The sequence below is a fragment of the Somniosus microcephalus genome, chromosome 5 (genome assembly GCF_052327205.1).
Source record: "Somniosus microcephalus isolate GS21.2 chromosome 5, FLI_Smic_1.0, whole genome shotgun sequence".
Classification (NCBI taxonomy): Eukaryota; Metazoa; Chordata; class Chondrichthyes; order Squaliformes; family Somniosidae; genus Somniosus; species Somniosus microcephalus.
The window spans coordinates 54,926,055-54,943,389 of record NC_140991.1 but is presented as its reverse complement, the minus strand read 5'-3'; the positions used below and the strand labels follow the sequence as shown (position 1 = coordinate 54,943,389).

The following is a 17,335-nucleotide window of genomic DNA, read 5'->3' as shown; positions in this document are numbered from 1 at the left end:
CTTGCCAACTACAAGGTATTTTCAACTTTTGATTTAAAGAGCGCATATCATCAAGTGCTGTTAAAGGACTCTGACAAAAAGTATACGGCCTTTGAGGCCAATGGTCGGCTTTACCAGTTTTGTCGCCTTCCATTTGGGGTCACCAATGGGGTGGCTGTCTTTCAACGGGCAATTGATAGCCTAGTCAAACAGGAGAACTTAATGGACACTTTTCCATATCTGGATAATATCATCATTGCTGATCATGACCAGAAGGAGCACGATGCCAACCTCCAGAAATTTTCTGACGTTCTCTGTCGTCGCAACTAAACCTTAAATGAGTCCAAATCTGTGAAATCAGTACCATCAGTCAACATCCTTGGCTACTGGGTGGGCAACAGTGTCATCAAACCGGATCCGGAGCGACTTCATCCGCTTCAGGAGCTCCATCCCTCTACGAATCTCGGCTCTCTTCGTCGGGCACTCGGCATGTTCGCCTATTATGCGAAATGGAAACCCCACTTCTCCGACAAGATCCAGCCCCTGCTTCACACAAAGTCATTTCCATTCGAGGCAACGGCTATTTCAGCTTTCAACCTCCTCAAGCGACAACTGGAAAAAGCCACGCTTCGTTCCATTGATAAAAATCTTCCTTTCGTGGTCGAGTGCGATGCATCAGATGTGGCGATCTCGGCTACCTTAAATCAAGGTGGTCGACCCGTTGCATTTCTGTCCAGAACTTTGCAGGGTAACGAGCTCCATTATCCTCCTGTCGAGAAGGAGACGACAGCCATCATCGAAGCTGTACGTAAATGGAGTCATTTTCTCGCTTGTCGCCATTTCACACTTATAACCGATCAGCGTTCTGTGGCCTTTATGCTGGATAACAGGAAACTCACTAAGATCAAGAATAACAAAATACAACTCTGGAGGATGGAATTGGCCGCCTTTGGATATACCATACATTATCGACCCGGCAAAGAGAATGTGGCCCCGGATACCCTCACGCGGGCATTCTGCTCTTCTATGTCAACTTCGACTCTTGCGGATCTTCATACTGACTTTTGCTATCCTGGCGTTACCCGTATGTTGCACTTTGTGCGATCTAAAAATCTCCCATTTTCTACGGAAGATGTGAAAAGAACTTGCTCCTCCTGTAGAATTTGTGCAGAATTAAAACCGCAATTCTTCCGTCCATCGGATGGCTCGCTCATACACGCTATGCAGCCTATGCAGCGACTCAGCATTGACTTTAAAGGGCCATTGCCTTCCTCAACGCGAAACACCTACTTACTGACTATGGCGGACGAATATTCACACTTTCCCTTTGCTTTCCCCTGTCCCAATATGCTTACTTCCACAGTGATCAAATGCCTTGATCAAGTCTTTTCCCTTTGCGGTATGGCCAATTTCATCCACTCTGATCGGGGTCCCTCCTTCATGTCAAGCAAACTCAAAAGTTATCTCTCCCAACGGGGAATCGCCACAAGTAAAATGACACCATACCATCCCATCGGTAACAGACAGGTTGAGAGATACAATGCTATCATTTGGAACGCTGTTCGTCTTGCGCTGAGGTCACACAACCTACCAGACCAGCAGTGGGAAACTATGCTCCCTGACCTGTTGCATTCCATCAGGTTTCTCCTTTCTACGTCTACCAATGTCACACCTCACGAGCGATTCTTCAGCTTCCAGCGTCGCTCCACCCATGGGACGTCTCTGCCGTCATGGTTGGCAGCTCCCAGCCCCGTACTGCTCTGAAGATTCGTCCGATCATCTAAAAATGATCCTCTCGTCAACGAGGTAGAACTCATGGATGTCAACCCCACACACATGCACGTGCGGTACCCTGATGGCCTGGAGTCCACCGTTTCGCTCTGGGACCTGGCTCCCTGTCCGGCCGGTTCCACGGACCCAACCGATAGAGGGGCCCACTGGAATGATGCCGACACTCTGCTCTCCCCCGAAGATGACGCCCTACCTGGGGCATCGAGAGATCTGCCAGCTGCCCCACCGGATCCACTCGGGGAGCCGAGCGCTTCCCATGGGATGGCCACCTGAGGCCAGGACGCCGGTCAATCCCCGGCTAGCCAACAGGATGAGGCCAGTTCTGCGCCTGTGAGGACCCGCACCCGGAGTCACGATCTCCCCAGCCTCCCTCGGGTCGATCAGAGCAACACGGGCCCTGTCGATCCACCGGTACGGATCAAGCGGCCCAGGGACCAAGACACGGTCCGGGGAGACGTGCCTTCTAGTCATAAACAAAAATCTAAAAGACTGCGGCTATTCGTGGTCCGCCTAATCTGCTAAGAGGAAGTTGTCGGACTTCCAAATCTTTTAAGCAGGAAGAATGTTATAAATCTCATCATTCGTCAAGAAACTACTCGTGAAATAACGCTGGACGGCCAGCTGGTGGCGCCGTCCAAGGAATATAAATACTCAGGCGTGGGCCCAGCTTTCCAGGGACATTTTGTAAGACAAGGAACTAGTGAAGTACAACTAGATCTCCATGTTCTGAAACAAGTTGATTAAAGCCTTGCTTTACGCTCAAACCAAGTGCGTAGTGAGTTTTATTACGTCACACTACATCTACCGGTTCCCCTTTGTCTACTCCACCAGTTACATCCTCAAAGAACTCCAATAGGTTTGTCAAACAGGATTTCCCTTTCATAAATCCATGTTGACTCTGCCCAATCTTACTATTAGTTTCTAAGTGCCCAGTTATTGCATCCTTTATAATAGATTCCAGCATTTTCCCAACTACTGATGTGAGGCTAACAGGTCTGTAGTTCCCCGTTTTCTCTCTCCCTCCTTTCTTAAATAGCGGGGTTACATTTGCTATCCTCCAATCTGCAGGAACCGTTCCAGAATCTATAGAATTTTGGAAGATGACAACCAATGCGTCCACTATCCCAATGGCCACCTCTTTCAAAACCCTAGGATGGGGGTCATCTGGTCCTTGGGATTTATTGACTTTTAGTCCCATTAATTTTGCTAGTACTGTTTTTTTACTAATAATAATTTCTTTAAGTTCCTCATTCTCGCCACACCCTTGGTTTTCTCGTATTTCTAGGAGGTTTTTTGTGTCTTCCTCCATAAAGACAGAAACAAAGTACAGTATTTATTTAATTTCTCAGCCATTTCCTCATTCCCCATTATAAATTCTCCTGTCTCTGACTGTAAAGGACCAACATTTACCTTCGCCAGTCTTTTCCTTTTCCCATACCTATAGAAGCTTTTACAATCCGTTTTTACAGACCTGTCCTAAAAGAGGAAGTTTCATTTAAAAATCAAATAGTTACAATGAAATGGAATACTATTTTGCTTTGTTATATCCACATTTAAAATATTTTTATTTAAGCAGTGAGCGCTGTAACATAATTAGATGTACTGGAATAGAAGGATTACCAAGTCCAAGAATGTCAGGGAGCTGAATTAATATGCACAGTTAGGAACATAAGAAAGTGTAAATTGAGATAGAATGATCAAATCCAGCTATCACATTTGGTTTCTCCACAGGCCGTGTACAATTTAGCTTTGATAATTCTGCATTAGTGCCCTCTAGTTCTTAGGTCTTGGTCAAAGTTAAATAACATATTTGCATATAAATTTATTCTACCTCTCAGCATTTTAAATTCCTTCAGTCTTCTTTTCTCCAATGAAAACAAACGCAACTGTGTAATTCTCTTTCTTAGATTTAAAGCCGTACTTTCAGAAATCATCCTCAACAAAAATAGAAAATGCTGGCAATACACACAGGTCAGTCAACATCTGTAGAGAAAAAAAAGACAAGTTAACTTTTTGAATAGAATTCTTCCTCAGAAATAGTAGAGACTTGAAACATTCATTTGTTTTTTGCACCACAAATCGTAGACAAACCTGCTGTGTATTCCAGCCTTTTCTGCTTCAGATTTCCAGCATTTGAAGTTTTTTTTCTTTTTATTTGGACTGGAATCATTCTTATTGCTTTTCTTTAAATCATCTCCAATGCAGCATCTGAAAGGATGAAGGGTTTCTGGATTGTAAAGAAAAGACTTGCATTTATCTCGTGCCTTTCACAACCTCAATACGTTCCAAAGCACTTTACAACCAATTAATTACTTTTGAAGTGCAGTTGCTGTTGTAATGTAGGAAATGTGGCAGTCCCACAAACAACAGTGAGATAATGACCAGATAATCTGGAGAGTTAGCAATGGCCCAGAAATTCGTGTCGGGGGCTTCCCGCGGGTGCAAGCCCCCGACCTACACTTACATAGCGCGCCGGCAGTTGAGGCCTGGGCCTGCATGGATTTCCTGTCTGTGGCCCGTTCCAGCTCCCGGCGCGCTGTGCTTGCGTGACCCAGCGGCGTACTTAGTGCGATGCGTCTACTGGGATCACGTGAGCACTGGGCAACCAATCGGAGAAGGGAAAAGTCCATTCATGAGTTTGACATAAGACCTGTCAAACTCATGAAAACTCCGGGCGCCCAAAACAGTACATAACCTTAAAATAAATTTTTAAAAAACACCACACTATTTAAATCAACTATAAATAACATTAAATAACCATTTTAAACAATAATTTAAATTTTTGAAAAAAATAATTTTATAAAAAATCGGAGCTAAACATACACTTACCTTACTGTAAAGTATTTATTAAAAATAATAAACCTGTGGAAAAAATGTTCTAATTTTAATTAATTGACCACTTACCTTTTAAAATGAAGTCCTTACGTCTGCTTTTTTAATGTGTAAAAAGTGGAGGCCTTCACGCACGGGCAAACCTGTCAAAAAAAAGGAAGTTCAACGCGCACGCGCTGCCTCATACGTCGCACGCGTGTCACCTCTTAACCCCTGCTTTCAGGGGACCAGAAGTGACGTTTTCTCGCGCATGCACTGTGCATGCAAGAAACCGGCACTTCCATCGGGTCCACGCGTGGGTACCCCGTGCGTACTCACGCGTTGGGACCCGAATTACTGGGCCATTATGTTTGTGTGTGTGTGCTAGGCCGTTGTAGCAGAGCCTGGTCTCCAATCGTCTTGGATCCCCTTGCCATTGGACCAAGACCTTGTTCTGTCAAGCCCGTGTGGTAGCTGGTGTGCAACGGCCACCCCACGTTAAAATAATTCATGCACAGGCATCTTCCACACTTTAAAATGAAGTTCGGGACCTGGAACGTCAGGGCCCTCATGGACAACCTCAACAGTAACAGACTGGAACGCCATACTGCTATCGTTGCCCGGGAGCTCAGACGTTTCGACATTGACATCGCTGCCCTAAGTGAGACCTGGCGGGCAGGGGAAGGCCAGCTCAAGGAGCAAGGGTGTGGCTACACCTTCTTCTGGAAAGGCAAACCTGAAGAAGAACGCCGCCTCCATGGGGTCGGCTTCACCATAAAAAATGAACTGGTTGGGCGTCTCAGAGACTCTCCTAGCGGTATAAATGAGCGTCTCATGACTCTTCGGCTCACCCTAGCCCGGAACCAGTGCGCTACAATCATCAGTGCGTACGCCCCAACAGTGGAAGCCACAGACGAGACCAAAGAGGAATTCTACTCCAGCCTCGAACAATCCCTGTCGCGAGTCCCAACGGGCAACATGCTGATCCTCCTTGGCGACCTTAACGCCAGAGTTGGAAAGGACACAGACCTCTGGGGAGTTGTGATCGGCAGAGAGGGGGTAGGGAAAGCCAACTCCAATGGTACTCTCCTCCTGTCGAAATGCTTAGTACATGGCCTTGTCATAACCAACACCTTGTTCCGGCAGAGAGACAAGTACAAGGCTTCATGGCAGCACCCTCGCTCCAAGCACTGGCATCTGCTGGACTACGTCATCGTCCGAGCGAGGGACCGCAAGGACGTCCGCGTCACCCGCGCCATGACAGGAGCTGATGACTGCTGAACAGACCACAGCCTAATCCGCTCTGTCATCTCCATCAATGTAGCCCCAAAAGAGCGGCTGCAACAGAAACAATGCCGCAGGAAAATTAACGCTGGAGCACTTAAAGACCCCGCTAAGAAAGCCCTATTCAGTCTGTGCCTCACAAACAACCTGATGACTCCCAGTGATGCAGAGACACAGAGTGCCCACAGAGTCTGGTCTGCACTCAAGGCCTCCATAATCAGCACCTGTGAAGAGACACTCGGTCACTCGACCAGGAACCACCAAGACTGGTTCGACGAGAACGACCAGGAGATCCAGGAGCTAATAAGCCGCAAGCGCAAGGCATTCCTGATCTGGAAACAGCAACAGAACTCGAAAGCAAGAAAACAGCTCTACAGAAGCCTGAAGGCAGAGGTCCAACAAAAAACTCGCGATCTAAAGAACAGATGGTGGGTGGAGAAAGCGCAGGAGATCCAGCAGCTAGCCGACAACCATGACGTGCGTGGATTCTTTAGCGCAGTCAAGACCATCTACGGCCCAAGCACCCTAGGCCCTACCCCACTGTGGGCCAAGAACGGAGAGGTACTCATCAAGGACAGAGAGGCAGTCAGTGCCTGCTGGAAGGAGCACTTCAAAGATCTCCTTAACCGCGACTCTGTCTTCGACGCGAGAGTCCTCAACTCCATCCCACAGCATGATACCCGCTACCATCTCAGCACAACCCCAGCCCGGCATGAGGTTGAAAAGGCCATCCGACAACTGAAGAACAAAAAGGCATCAGGAGCAGATGGAATCCCCGCCGAAGCACTAAAGCATGGTGGAGAAGCACTACTGGTGCGAATTCATGAACACATTTCTCTTATCTGGAAGGAGGAGAGCATGCCAGGGGATCTCAGAGACGCCGTAATTGTGACCATCTTCAAGAAAGGTGATTAGAGGAGTTTCCCTGCTGTCTGCCACAGGGAATGTCATCGCAAGAATCCTCCTCAATCGCCTTCTCCCAGTGGTCGAAAACATCCTCCCAGAGTTGCAATGCGGATTCCGCCCACTAAGGGGCACAATGGACATGATCTTCACCGCACGTCAATTACAAGAGAAATGCAGGGAACAGCACCAACCGCTGTACATGGCCTTCTTTGATCTCACAAAGGCCTTCGACACTGTCAACCGTGAGGGATTATGGAGTGTCCTCCTCAAATTCGGCTGCCCTCAAAAGTTTGTCACCATCCTCCGCCTGCTTCATGACGACATGCAAGCCGTGATCCTGACCAACGGTTCCACCACAGACCCAATTCACGTACGAACCGGGGTCAAACAAGGCTGTGTCATCGCACCAATGCTCTTCTCAATCTTCCTTGCTGCAATGCTCCATCTCACCCTCAGTAAGCTGCCCACTGGAGCGGAGCTAATTTACAGAACAAATGGGAAACTGTTCAACCTCCGTCGCCTCCAGTCCAGATCCAAGGTCGTCCCATCCTCTGTCGTTGAATTACAGTATGCAGATGATGTTTGCGTCTGCGCTCACTCGGAGGTCGAACTCCAAATCATCGTCAACACCTTCACCGAAGCATACGAGAGCATGGGCCTTACACTAAACATCCGTAAGAGACAAAGGTCCTCTACCAACCTGCCCCTGCCACACAGTACTGCCCCCCGATTATCAAAATCCACGACAAGGCCTTGGACAACGTGAACCGCTTTCCATACCTCAGGAGCCTACTGTCAACAAGGGCAGACGTCGATGACGAAGTCCAACACCGCCTTCAGTGTGCCAGTGCAGCCTTCGGTCGCCTGAGGAAGAGAGTGTTTGAAGACCAGGACCTCAAACCTGGCACTAAGCTCATGGTCTACAGAGCAGCAGTGATGCCCACCCTGCTGTATGCCTCAGAGACATGGACTATGTACAGCAGGCACCTCAAAGCACTGGAGAGGTACCACCAATGCTGCCTCCACAAGATCCTGCAAATCCATTCGCAGGATAGGTGCACCAAAGTCAGTGTTCTTGCTCAGGCCAACATCCCCAGCATCGAACTTTGACCACGCTTAATCAGCTCCGATGGACAGGTCACATTGTCCGCATGCCCGATACGAGACTCCCAAAACAAGTGCTCTGCTCGGAGCTCCGGCACGGCAAGAGAGCCCCAGGTGGGCAGAGGAAACGCTTCAAGGACACCCTCAAAGCCTCCTTGAAAAAGTGTAACATCCCCATCGACACCTGGGAATCCCTGGCCCAAGACCGCACAAAGTAGAGGAGAAGCATCCGGGAAGGCGCCGAACACCTCGAGTCTCTTCGCCGGGAGCAAGCGGAAGCCAAGTGCAGGCAGTGGAAGGAGCGCACATCAACCCAAGCACCCCACCCACCCGCCCCTTCAACCACCGTCTGCCCCACCTGTGACAGAGACTGTAGGTCCCGCATTGAATTCAGTCACCTGCAAACTCATTTTTAATGTGGAAGCAAGTCATCCTCGGTTCCGAGGGACTGCCTAAGAAGAAGAATCTGGAGGGGGTTTCGGTGTTGGTTGAGGGATAAATATTGGCCAGGACACCAGGGAGAACTCCCTTGCTTTTCTTTGAATTAGTGCCGTGGGATCTTTTATGTCCACCTGAGAGGGCAGACAGGGCCTCGGTTTAACGCCTCACCTGGAGGACAGAACCTCAGACAGTGCAGTGCTACCTCAGTACTGCAATGTGAGTGTCAGCCTAGATCAAGTCTCTGGGGTAGGACTTGAACCTATGTCCTGCTGACTCAGAGACAAGAGTGCTATTCACTGAGCCACAACTGACAGAATGTAGCCACCCAGGAAGCAGTGTGAGATGGTTCAGGACACAGAGACAGTTCACAAAGAAAGAATTGGATGACCAGCTGCAGGAGCAGCAGAGGGCGACATGAGTTAGTGAAACTGTGTAATAGATACTGTGATGAATAGATATGGTGCCCCTGATTAAACAAACAGCCAAAGGGGTTATATAAACCAAATGTCTCAGACCAGGGGCAGATTTCCCATCTCCAATATTTTCATAACTAATACACGCAAGCATTCAAAGAAAATGATAAAAACACACCATTTTTTTCATTCCCCTCTGATTTTTCTCCAGGGTTGCTCACAGCAGTGTCCTAGAGATTAATCTTCAATTCCTGGAGACTCCAAGCAAATCCTGGAGGATTGGCAACCCTGGGAGGGGCCCGAGCTGAACTGACCCAGGAACTGCCGGCTCCCCAACGTAAGTGGCTCTTTCAACACTCCTGGTGGGCCAGGAGAAGCAGGAATGCTCCCGCCTACTGCCTCCCCCAGCCCCAATCTCCAGTCCCCACCCCTTGATTGCTCCCTTCCCGATTGCTGACCTCCGCCCTCCTCTCCCCACTGTCGACTTGCGCTCCCTTCCCGATTGCCGACTGGAGCTTCTTTCCCAGTGCCAAGGACTGTCCCATATGGTCCTTGGCTGTGGCATCCTGCTACTCGTGTGCTAGTGTTCCTTCCCGGCCACCCACCATTTGACCGGCTGCGGGCGGGAGGCAGCACTAAGATATATTAATGGGACCCTGCCGTTAAGATTGGTAGGTGTTCCATGTCCCAGGTTTTGCTGGGTTCTTCAGCCGCTTTCAGCTGCCCCGCATCATCCCCAGCTCCTGATTAATATCAGGGCCAGTAAATTCCACCGGTCTGTGACAAATTTAATGAATCTAAAAATTAAAGTGTGCATGAGTGCTGAACTGCCTTTGGTTGACTGGACTGAATCGGCGTTGAGAGCACAAAGGGGTGACACAATTGCTGGCCATCCTGAGACAAGGGGCACTTCATCACAATGCATTGGCCAGGAAATTGGAGCCATTAGTGCCAGCCAGTAAGGTCGGTTTGGAAGAAAGAATGGCGGCCGCCTCGCTTCCGGTGCGGAATGTGGCAGCCACCATTTTGGGCAGGTCGGCAGTGCTACCGTTGCCTGTGCGCTTTCCATATTATAATAATTCAGATCGTGACGTCAATTAGCATGCAATGCCTGAATTAACGCACGATCTGGGATTTTGGACGTCACCACTCTTGATATCACCATCTCCAAACCACACACGGAAGAACGTGCGTGCAGCAATACAACGGAGCCGCTGCCAGCGCTTCTTAAAGGGACACATACAACTTTCAGGAAAGTTTAGATTTTTGTTTTTGGACTGGTTACTTTACATTTTATTGGAGTAGTGGCTTGGTACAATACATTTAAAAAGTTGTTAAAGTGTGCAGGGAGTGCTGCTGGACGTTTGCAAGGTTTTGGCTCTTAAAGGAAGCCCTCTGAGAACAGCACTTGCTGCTAGTCCTGGGGACTCTAGTTGAAGTCTCCCTTGGGCTGCAGCATCACATGGAGATGGAGCAGAAGTAGAAAAGGGGACAAGCTGCTCACAGAGGTAGGAGGAAGCAGAAGAGGAGGAAGCAGAAGAGGAGGAAGCGGAAGGAAGGAGGCAACCCAGACAGCCCCTTTCTGGCCATGATATCCGGGATCGAATCATCCGCCTGCAGTACCAGTGAACACAACCCCAATTCCACTTTGAACATTTGTCCCACACCTTAACTTCCCTCTGTTACTGACCATCACAGCGTCCTCTTGGCCACAATGCTGAAATAAAAGCCACCACAAAGCAAACTTTCCAATCCAACTTTATCTATATATGCATCTGTAGGAATTGACGAATTCCTAACCAAAAACTGAGGTCGACTCAGGAGATCAATCAAACAGGTCTTTAATGTAAAACTAAACGAGTTCAAACAGTTTGATGAGATCGATACAGGAGAGCCACGAAAACAGGTCTTAACAAGATGGAGATTCCACAAGGACTGCCCGGACAGTCACGTGGTTTGCGACGTGACATCATCGCGTTTGCCCGCGTTTTGCCGTGCTCTTAAAGGGGCCACGCCCCGTACATACAAACACTATATACAAAACACAGTAATGTCTAACACCATGGTACAGGCTTAGGCTGGTGTTAGAACATCGTTAAAGGGAATTATATACAGTTGCCCAGAGTCATTCGGTGGCTCCGCCACATGCACCCCCCCAGAATTCGCTTTAACAGACAAAGTCAAACAGTGAGGGGGTCTGATGAGCCTATCAGAACGACTCCTGTACTCCTGAGGTGGAGGCTGTTGGGCGGCTTGCGGTCTGGCGAGCGGTTGCACTTGGTCTGCTGTAACGGCGATGGGTGGCCGACCTCGTCTCGGCGGTTGTGCTGTCTCGACGGGGCGGTCGAGGTCCAGATGTGCTGGCTTTAAGCGATCGACCGAAATGTGGTCCGGTTTACCACCGACATCTACCGTGAAGGTCTTGTCCCCTGCCTCCAACATGCGGAAGGGACCAGTATATGGGGCCTTGAGTGGATCCCTATGAGCATCATGGCGAATGAAGATGTACTCAGCCTTGTGAAGCTCCGGGGGAACGTGCGAACTCTGCAGCCCATGATGCGAAGTGGGCACCGGTGCAAAGCATCTGGCCGCCTCCTGGTGACTAGTAAGCTGGTCAGACGCGGACCATGGCTTCGTCGAAGCTGGCAGGAAATCCCCCGGGACTTGCAGCGGCTGACCGTACACCAACTCCGCTGATGAAGAGTGAAGGTCTTCTTTGGGGGCCGTGTGAAGGCCCAACAGGACCCACGGTAGCTTGTCTGCCCATCCAACGTCCTGGAGGCTGGCCCTCAGGGCGGCTTTCAGTGATCGGTGGAAATGTTCACAGAGTCCATTCGCCTGTGGGTGGTAGGCTGTGGTGCGATGTAATTTGACACCGAGTCCTTGGGCCAATGCATTCCAGAGTTCGGAGGAAAACTGCGGTCCTCTGTCGGAAGAAATATCTGCGGGCACTCCGAAACGGGCGACCCAGGTGGAAATGAATGCCCTGGCCACGTCCGCCGAAGTAGTGGATGACAGGGGAACCGCCTCCAGCCATCTGGTGGTGCGGTCAACCATGGTCAGGATGTGTGAAAAACCATGGGAGGGTGGGAGTGGTCCTACCAGGTCCACATTGACATGGTCAAAACGGCGCTCCGGAACTGTGAAGGTGGCCAACGGAGCTTTGACGTGGCGCTGTACTTTGGCCTTTTGGCAGACCACGCAGGTGTTGGCCCAGTTGCGGACATCCTTGTGCATGCCATGCCATACAAATTTTGCTGACATCAGCTTCTGAGAGGCCTTCATTCCTGGGTGTGGCAACCCATGTATGGCGTTGAACACTTTACGCGCCAGACGACCGGCACGACCGGGCGAGGATCCTGTACGGAGACGTCACACAACAGCGTGGTACCTGCCGAACAGAACTTGACATCGGCCAACCGTTCTGCAGGCTTGGACTTCTGGGTCTGAGGCTTGGTCCGCTGCCATAAGGGCGTAATCGATGCCCAAATGAACCGTATTGACAGTCGCGCGGGAGAGGCAGTCTGCTACCAGGTTGTCCTTACCGGCCACGTGCTGTATATCCGTGGTGAATTCGGATATGTAGGTCAGTTGACGTTGCTATCGGGATGACCACGGTTCGGCCGTCTTGGCCATGGCAAAAGTTAGTGGCTTATGGTCCACAAAGGCGGTGAAAGGACGTCCTTCCAGGAGGAAGCGAAAATGGCGGATGGCCAGAAAAAGGGCGAGCAACTCCCGGTCGAACGTGCTATACGCTCTCTCGTTCCGCCGTAGTTGACGGCTGAAGAATGCCAACGGCTGCCACATCCCGTTCACCCACTGCTCTTGCACGGCGCTGATTGCGCAGTCTGACGCTCCTGGCAGCGGGTGCGCCAGCATGGTTGCGTTGGCTAAGGCGCTTTTGGTGTCGTCGAACGCTCGGGCCATGTCGTCCGTCCAGTCTACCGGGTTCTTGCCAGTCTTGCCCTTGAGGGCCTCGTACAGGGGCTGCATGAGTAGTGCTGCCTTAGGCACAAAACGGTGGTAAAAGTTTACCATGCCTCGGAATTCCTGCAGGGCCTTAATGCTTTGCGGGGATGGGAAGGATATCACCGCCTCTACCTTCGCTTGTAAAGGAACCGCCCCCTCTGCGGTGATGCGATGTCCCAGGAAATCAATTTGGCGCAGGCGAAACTGACACTTGGCCGGGCTGATAATCAGGCCGTGTTGGCTGAGGCGTCGAAAAAGGGTGCGTAGGTGACAGATATGTTCTTCTTTAGTGGGACTGGCAATTAGGATATCGTCCAGGTAGACGAAGAGGAACTTGAGGTCTCGCAGCACGGAGTCCATCAGGCATTGGAAAGCCTGGGCGGCGTTCTTTAACCCAAACGGCATTCGCAGAAACTCGAAGAGGCCGAATGGGGTGATGACTGCAGTCTTCTGGACGTCCTGTGGGTGCACTGGGACGTGGTGGTAGCCCCATACGAGGTCGACTTTCGAGAAGACGGTGTTTGGGGAAAGCTGCAGGGAGGGTGGCAACGTCGCGCCTTCGCGCCGAACTGCGCGTGGTAGAAACACAGCCCAGCAGGCTGACGAGCTGGGGTGGCGTCTTTGGGGGATGGGCGCCTCGTGGCGGTGCAGTACTGCTGCGTTACCGCGAAAATTTTGTCCGCTTCTGCCGCGAGTGCCGCGCAGTCTTCCGCCTCGGATCTGGCCAGGGCAGCTTGCACCTGCTCAGGCAGCTGGCTGAGGAATAGTGTACGGAATAGGAAGCATTCCGGTTCTGAGCCCAGGAGTGTGAGCATTTGGCTCATCAACTCCGAAGGCTTGGAGTCCCCGAGCCCGGGCATAGCGAGCAATCGACGGGCGCGCTCCGATTTAGTGAGCCCGAAAACTTGCAGCAACCACGCCTTGAGGGTTTCATACTTGCGCTCCGTTGGAGGGTTCTCGAGAAGGCCGACGATCCGCGAGGCGGTAGAGCTGTCGAGTGCGGAGACCACATAGAGATATTTGGTCTGATCCGCAACGATGTCCCTCAGGGAGAACTGTGCCTCGACCTGAATGAACCACGAGGTTGCTTGCTGCTCCCAGAACTGCGGTAGCTTCAGCGAAACGGCGTTGGCCTCCATGCTGTGTTCTTTTTGTGAAAAAGGTTCACAAAAAACGGGGTCACCAATGTAGGAATTGAGGCCGACTCAGGAGATCAATCAAACAGGTCTTTAATGTAAGACTAAACGAGTTCAAACAGTTTGTTGAGATCGATAGAGGAGAACCACGAAAACAGGTCTTAACAAGATGGAGATTCCACAAGGACTGCCCGGACAGTCACGTGGTTTGCGATGTGACATCATCGCATTTTCCCACGCTCTTAAAGGGGCCACGCCCCGTACATACAAACACTATATACAAAACACAGTAATGTCTAACACCATGGTACAGGCTTAGGCTGGTGTTAGAACATCGTTAAAGGGAATTATATACAGTTGCCCAGAGTCGTTCAGTGGCTCCGCCACACATCCAATAATACATCAAAAAATCAACTAATCACCCTTGTGCATTCCCTTTGTGACTGTCTTGCGTGTGCCTTTGCCTGACCGAGTGCTGTTATGCAGTGCTACCCCAGTGGCTGCAGCATGACTGGTGGAAGGCTGCTGACTTTCAGTGGGGGACACTGCAGATGGCCTTGCAGGATGACCTCATGGAGCTGATGACTGGGAGTCTGAAATCGAGTGACGGTGTTTCTTCTTCTTCTTCACTCTCCTTTCCCTCTTCTTGGTCAATCACTGGCTGGGCTGGCTGGATTTTTTAGGTGTCTGAAATGAGGAAGGCACAAGGGGAAGGTTGTGGTGAGGGGAGTTGTGGATGGGGGGGGCGGGACAGGAAGCAAGGAGGTGCATGCTTACACCATGTGCAGCTTGTAAATCAGAAGATATTGTGGGATGAGAGGGAAGTGAGATGTAAGAAGCAGGATAACGTATGAAGATACTGGCATTTTGTATTCTTTCAGCCCCGCCACTGGCCAAGGGCTCAGCCATGCCTCTGTCAAAAATGGAGATGCAGACTGCCTAGTGCTGAAGCAATTTTAATTTTTTCTATCTGCAGAAGGCAGCTCGGCTTTAAGAGCTGTAGACTGCCTTGAAGAGGAGCAGGCTAGCTTTAAGTAAAGCTAGCTTCGCTCCAGCAACACGAACTTCGGCCCCCTGCTGAGCACACAGCCTGTGACCAGCGCGTTCCGCGCTAAGCTGTGTGCTTCAATCATGATAATTAGCAGGCAGTATGAAGCTGACGTGCTGCCTGTGCTTTTTGAACAGGCACGGGCATATCACGCATCGTGGTGCTTGCGCCCATTTTCCAGTGGTATTGAATTTCTCGGCCACCATATTTAACAGTATGAGACAGCAAGTGACTTCTGGGTTGTTTCCTGGGCTATATTCTGGACAGGTTAAGAAGAGGAAGATTAGAAGGTTATCATATAGCAACCAGGATTGGTGCTGGAGGGATCGGTTCACATGCTCGAGGCAATGGAGCAGGTTCTGGAACAATAAAGGGCTATATTGAAGGGACAGCCTTTATTGAACTGACACAGCACCAACTTTCTTGCAGAGCAGATAGACAGAACAATGACAGGAGGACTTAAACTAATTGGGGGAGGCAGGGGAAGTCTAGTTCTAGAGAAGGAGAGCAGGATTAATAATGGTGTTAGTCTAGAAGCAGTTCTACAGACGCTTGAAGGCCGAGGTCCAACAAAAAGCTCACGACCTAAAGAACAGATGGTGGGTGGAGAAAGTGCAGGAGATCCAGCAGCTAGCCCACAACCACGACTGCGGGGCGAGAACGGAGAGGTACTCATCAAGGACAGAGAGGCAGTCAGTGCCCGCTGGAAGGAGCACGTCAAAGATCTCATTAACCGAGACTCTGTCTGCGACGCGAGTGTCCTCAACTCCATCCCGCAGCAGGCTACCCGCCACTACCTCCGCACAACCCCAGCCCGGCATGAGGTTGAAAAGGCCATCCAACAACTGAAGAACAACAAGGCCTCAGGAGCAGATGCAATCCCCGCCGAGGCACTAAAGCATGGTGAAGAAGCACTATTGGCGCGAATACATGAACTCATTTCTCTTATTTGGAAGGAGGAGAGCATGCCAGGGGATCTCAGAGATGCTGTAATCGTGACCATCTTCAAGAAAGGTGACAAGTCCAATTGCGGTAATCATAGAAAGTTACAGCACGGAAGGAGGCCATTTCGGCCCATCGTGTCCACGCCGTCCAACAAAGCTATCTAGCCTAATCCCACTTCCCAGCTCTTGGTCCGTAGCCCTGCAGGTTAGAGCATCCCAAGTGCACATCCAAGTACTTTTCAAATGTGGTTAGGGTTCCTGCCTCTACCACCCTTTCAGGCAGTGAGTTCCAGACCCCCACAACCCTCTAGGTGAAGAAATTTCCCCTCAAATCCCCTCTAAACCTTCCCCCAATTACTTTAAATCTGTGCCCCCTGGTTTTTGACCCCTCTGCTAAGGGAAATAGGTGCTTTCTATCCATTTTATCTACGCCCCTCATAATTTTATACACCTCAATAAGGTCTCCCCTCAGCCTCCTCTGTTCCAAGGAAAACAGACCCAGCCTATCCAGTCTTTCCTCACAGCTAAGATTCTCTACTCCCGGCAACATCCTTGTAAATCTCCTCTGTGTACCCTCTCTAGTGCAATCACATGTTTCCTGTAATGTGGTGACCAGAACTGCACGCAGTACTCTAGCTGAGGCCTAACTAGTGTTTTATACAGTTGAAGCATAGCCCCCTGCTCTTGTATTCTATGCCATGGCTAATAAAGGCAAGCATTCCGTATGCCTTCTTAACCACCTTATCTACCTGGCCTGCTGCCTTCAGGGATCTGTTGACAAGCACTCCAAGGTCCTTTTGTTCCTCTACACTACTCAGTATCCTACCATTTAATGTGTATTCCCTTTCCTTATTAGCCCTCTCCAAATGCATTACCTCACACTTCTCCGGATTGAATTCCATTTGCCACTGTTCTGCCCACCTGACCAATTTATTGATATCTTCCTGCAGTCTACAGCTTCCTTCTTTGGTATCAACCACACAGCCGATTTTAGTATCGTCTGCAAACTTCTTAATCATACCCCTTACATTCAAGTCAAGGTCATTGATATATACCACAAAAAGCAAGGGACCTAGTACTGAGCCCTGCGGAACCCCACTGGAAACAGCCTTCCAGTCACAAAAACACCCATCAACCATTACCCTCTGCTTCCTGTCTCTGAGCCAGTTTTGAATCCAACTTGACACTTTGCCCTGGATCCCATGGGCTTTTAACTTCATGACCAGTCTGCCATGTGGAACCTTATCAAAAGCCTTGCTAAAGTCCATATAAACTACATCAAATGCACTACCCTCATCTACCCTCGTTACCTCCTCAAAAAATTAAATCAAGTTTGTCAGACACGACCTTCCCTTAACAAATCCATGCTGACTATCCTTGATTAATCCATGTCTTTCTAAATGAAGATTTATCCTGTCCTTCAGAATTCTTTCCAATAATTTTCCCACCACCAAGGTTAGGCTGACTGGCCTGTAATTACTCGGTCTATCCTTTTCTCCGTTTTTAAAC

General features: G+C 50.0%; 1 long non-coding RNA gene across 1 annotated transcript in view; it reads right to left on the bottom strand.

The window, feature by feature from the left end:
- Positions 1 to 3,323: 3,323 nt before the first annotated feature.
- The window catches only part of LOC147117043 (uncharacterized), a 64,643-nt gene continuing 50,631 nt past the window's right edge, over positions 3,324 to 17,335 (bottom strand). Inside the window, exons 3-4 of the long non-coding RNA XR_015078272.1 lie at positions 3,862 to 3,978; positions 3,324 to 3,753 (exon numbers count right to left, since the gene is read on the bottom strand). This is a non-coding gene — a long non-coding RNA (uncharacterized LOC147117043). The remainder of the gene's footprint in view (positions 3,754 to 3,861; positions 3,979 to 17,335) is intronic.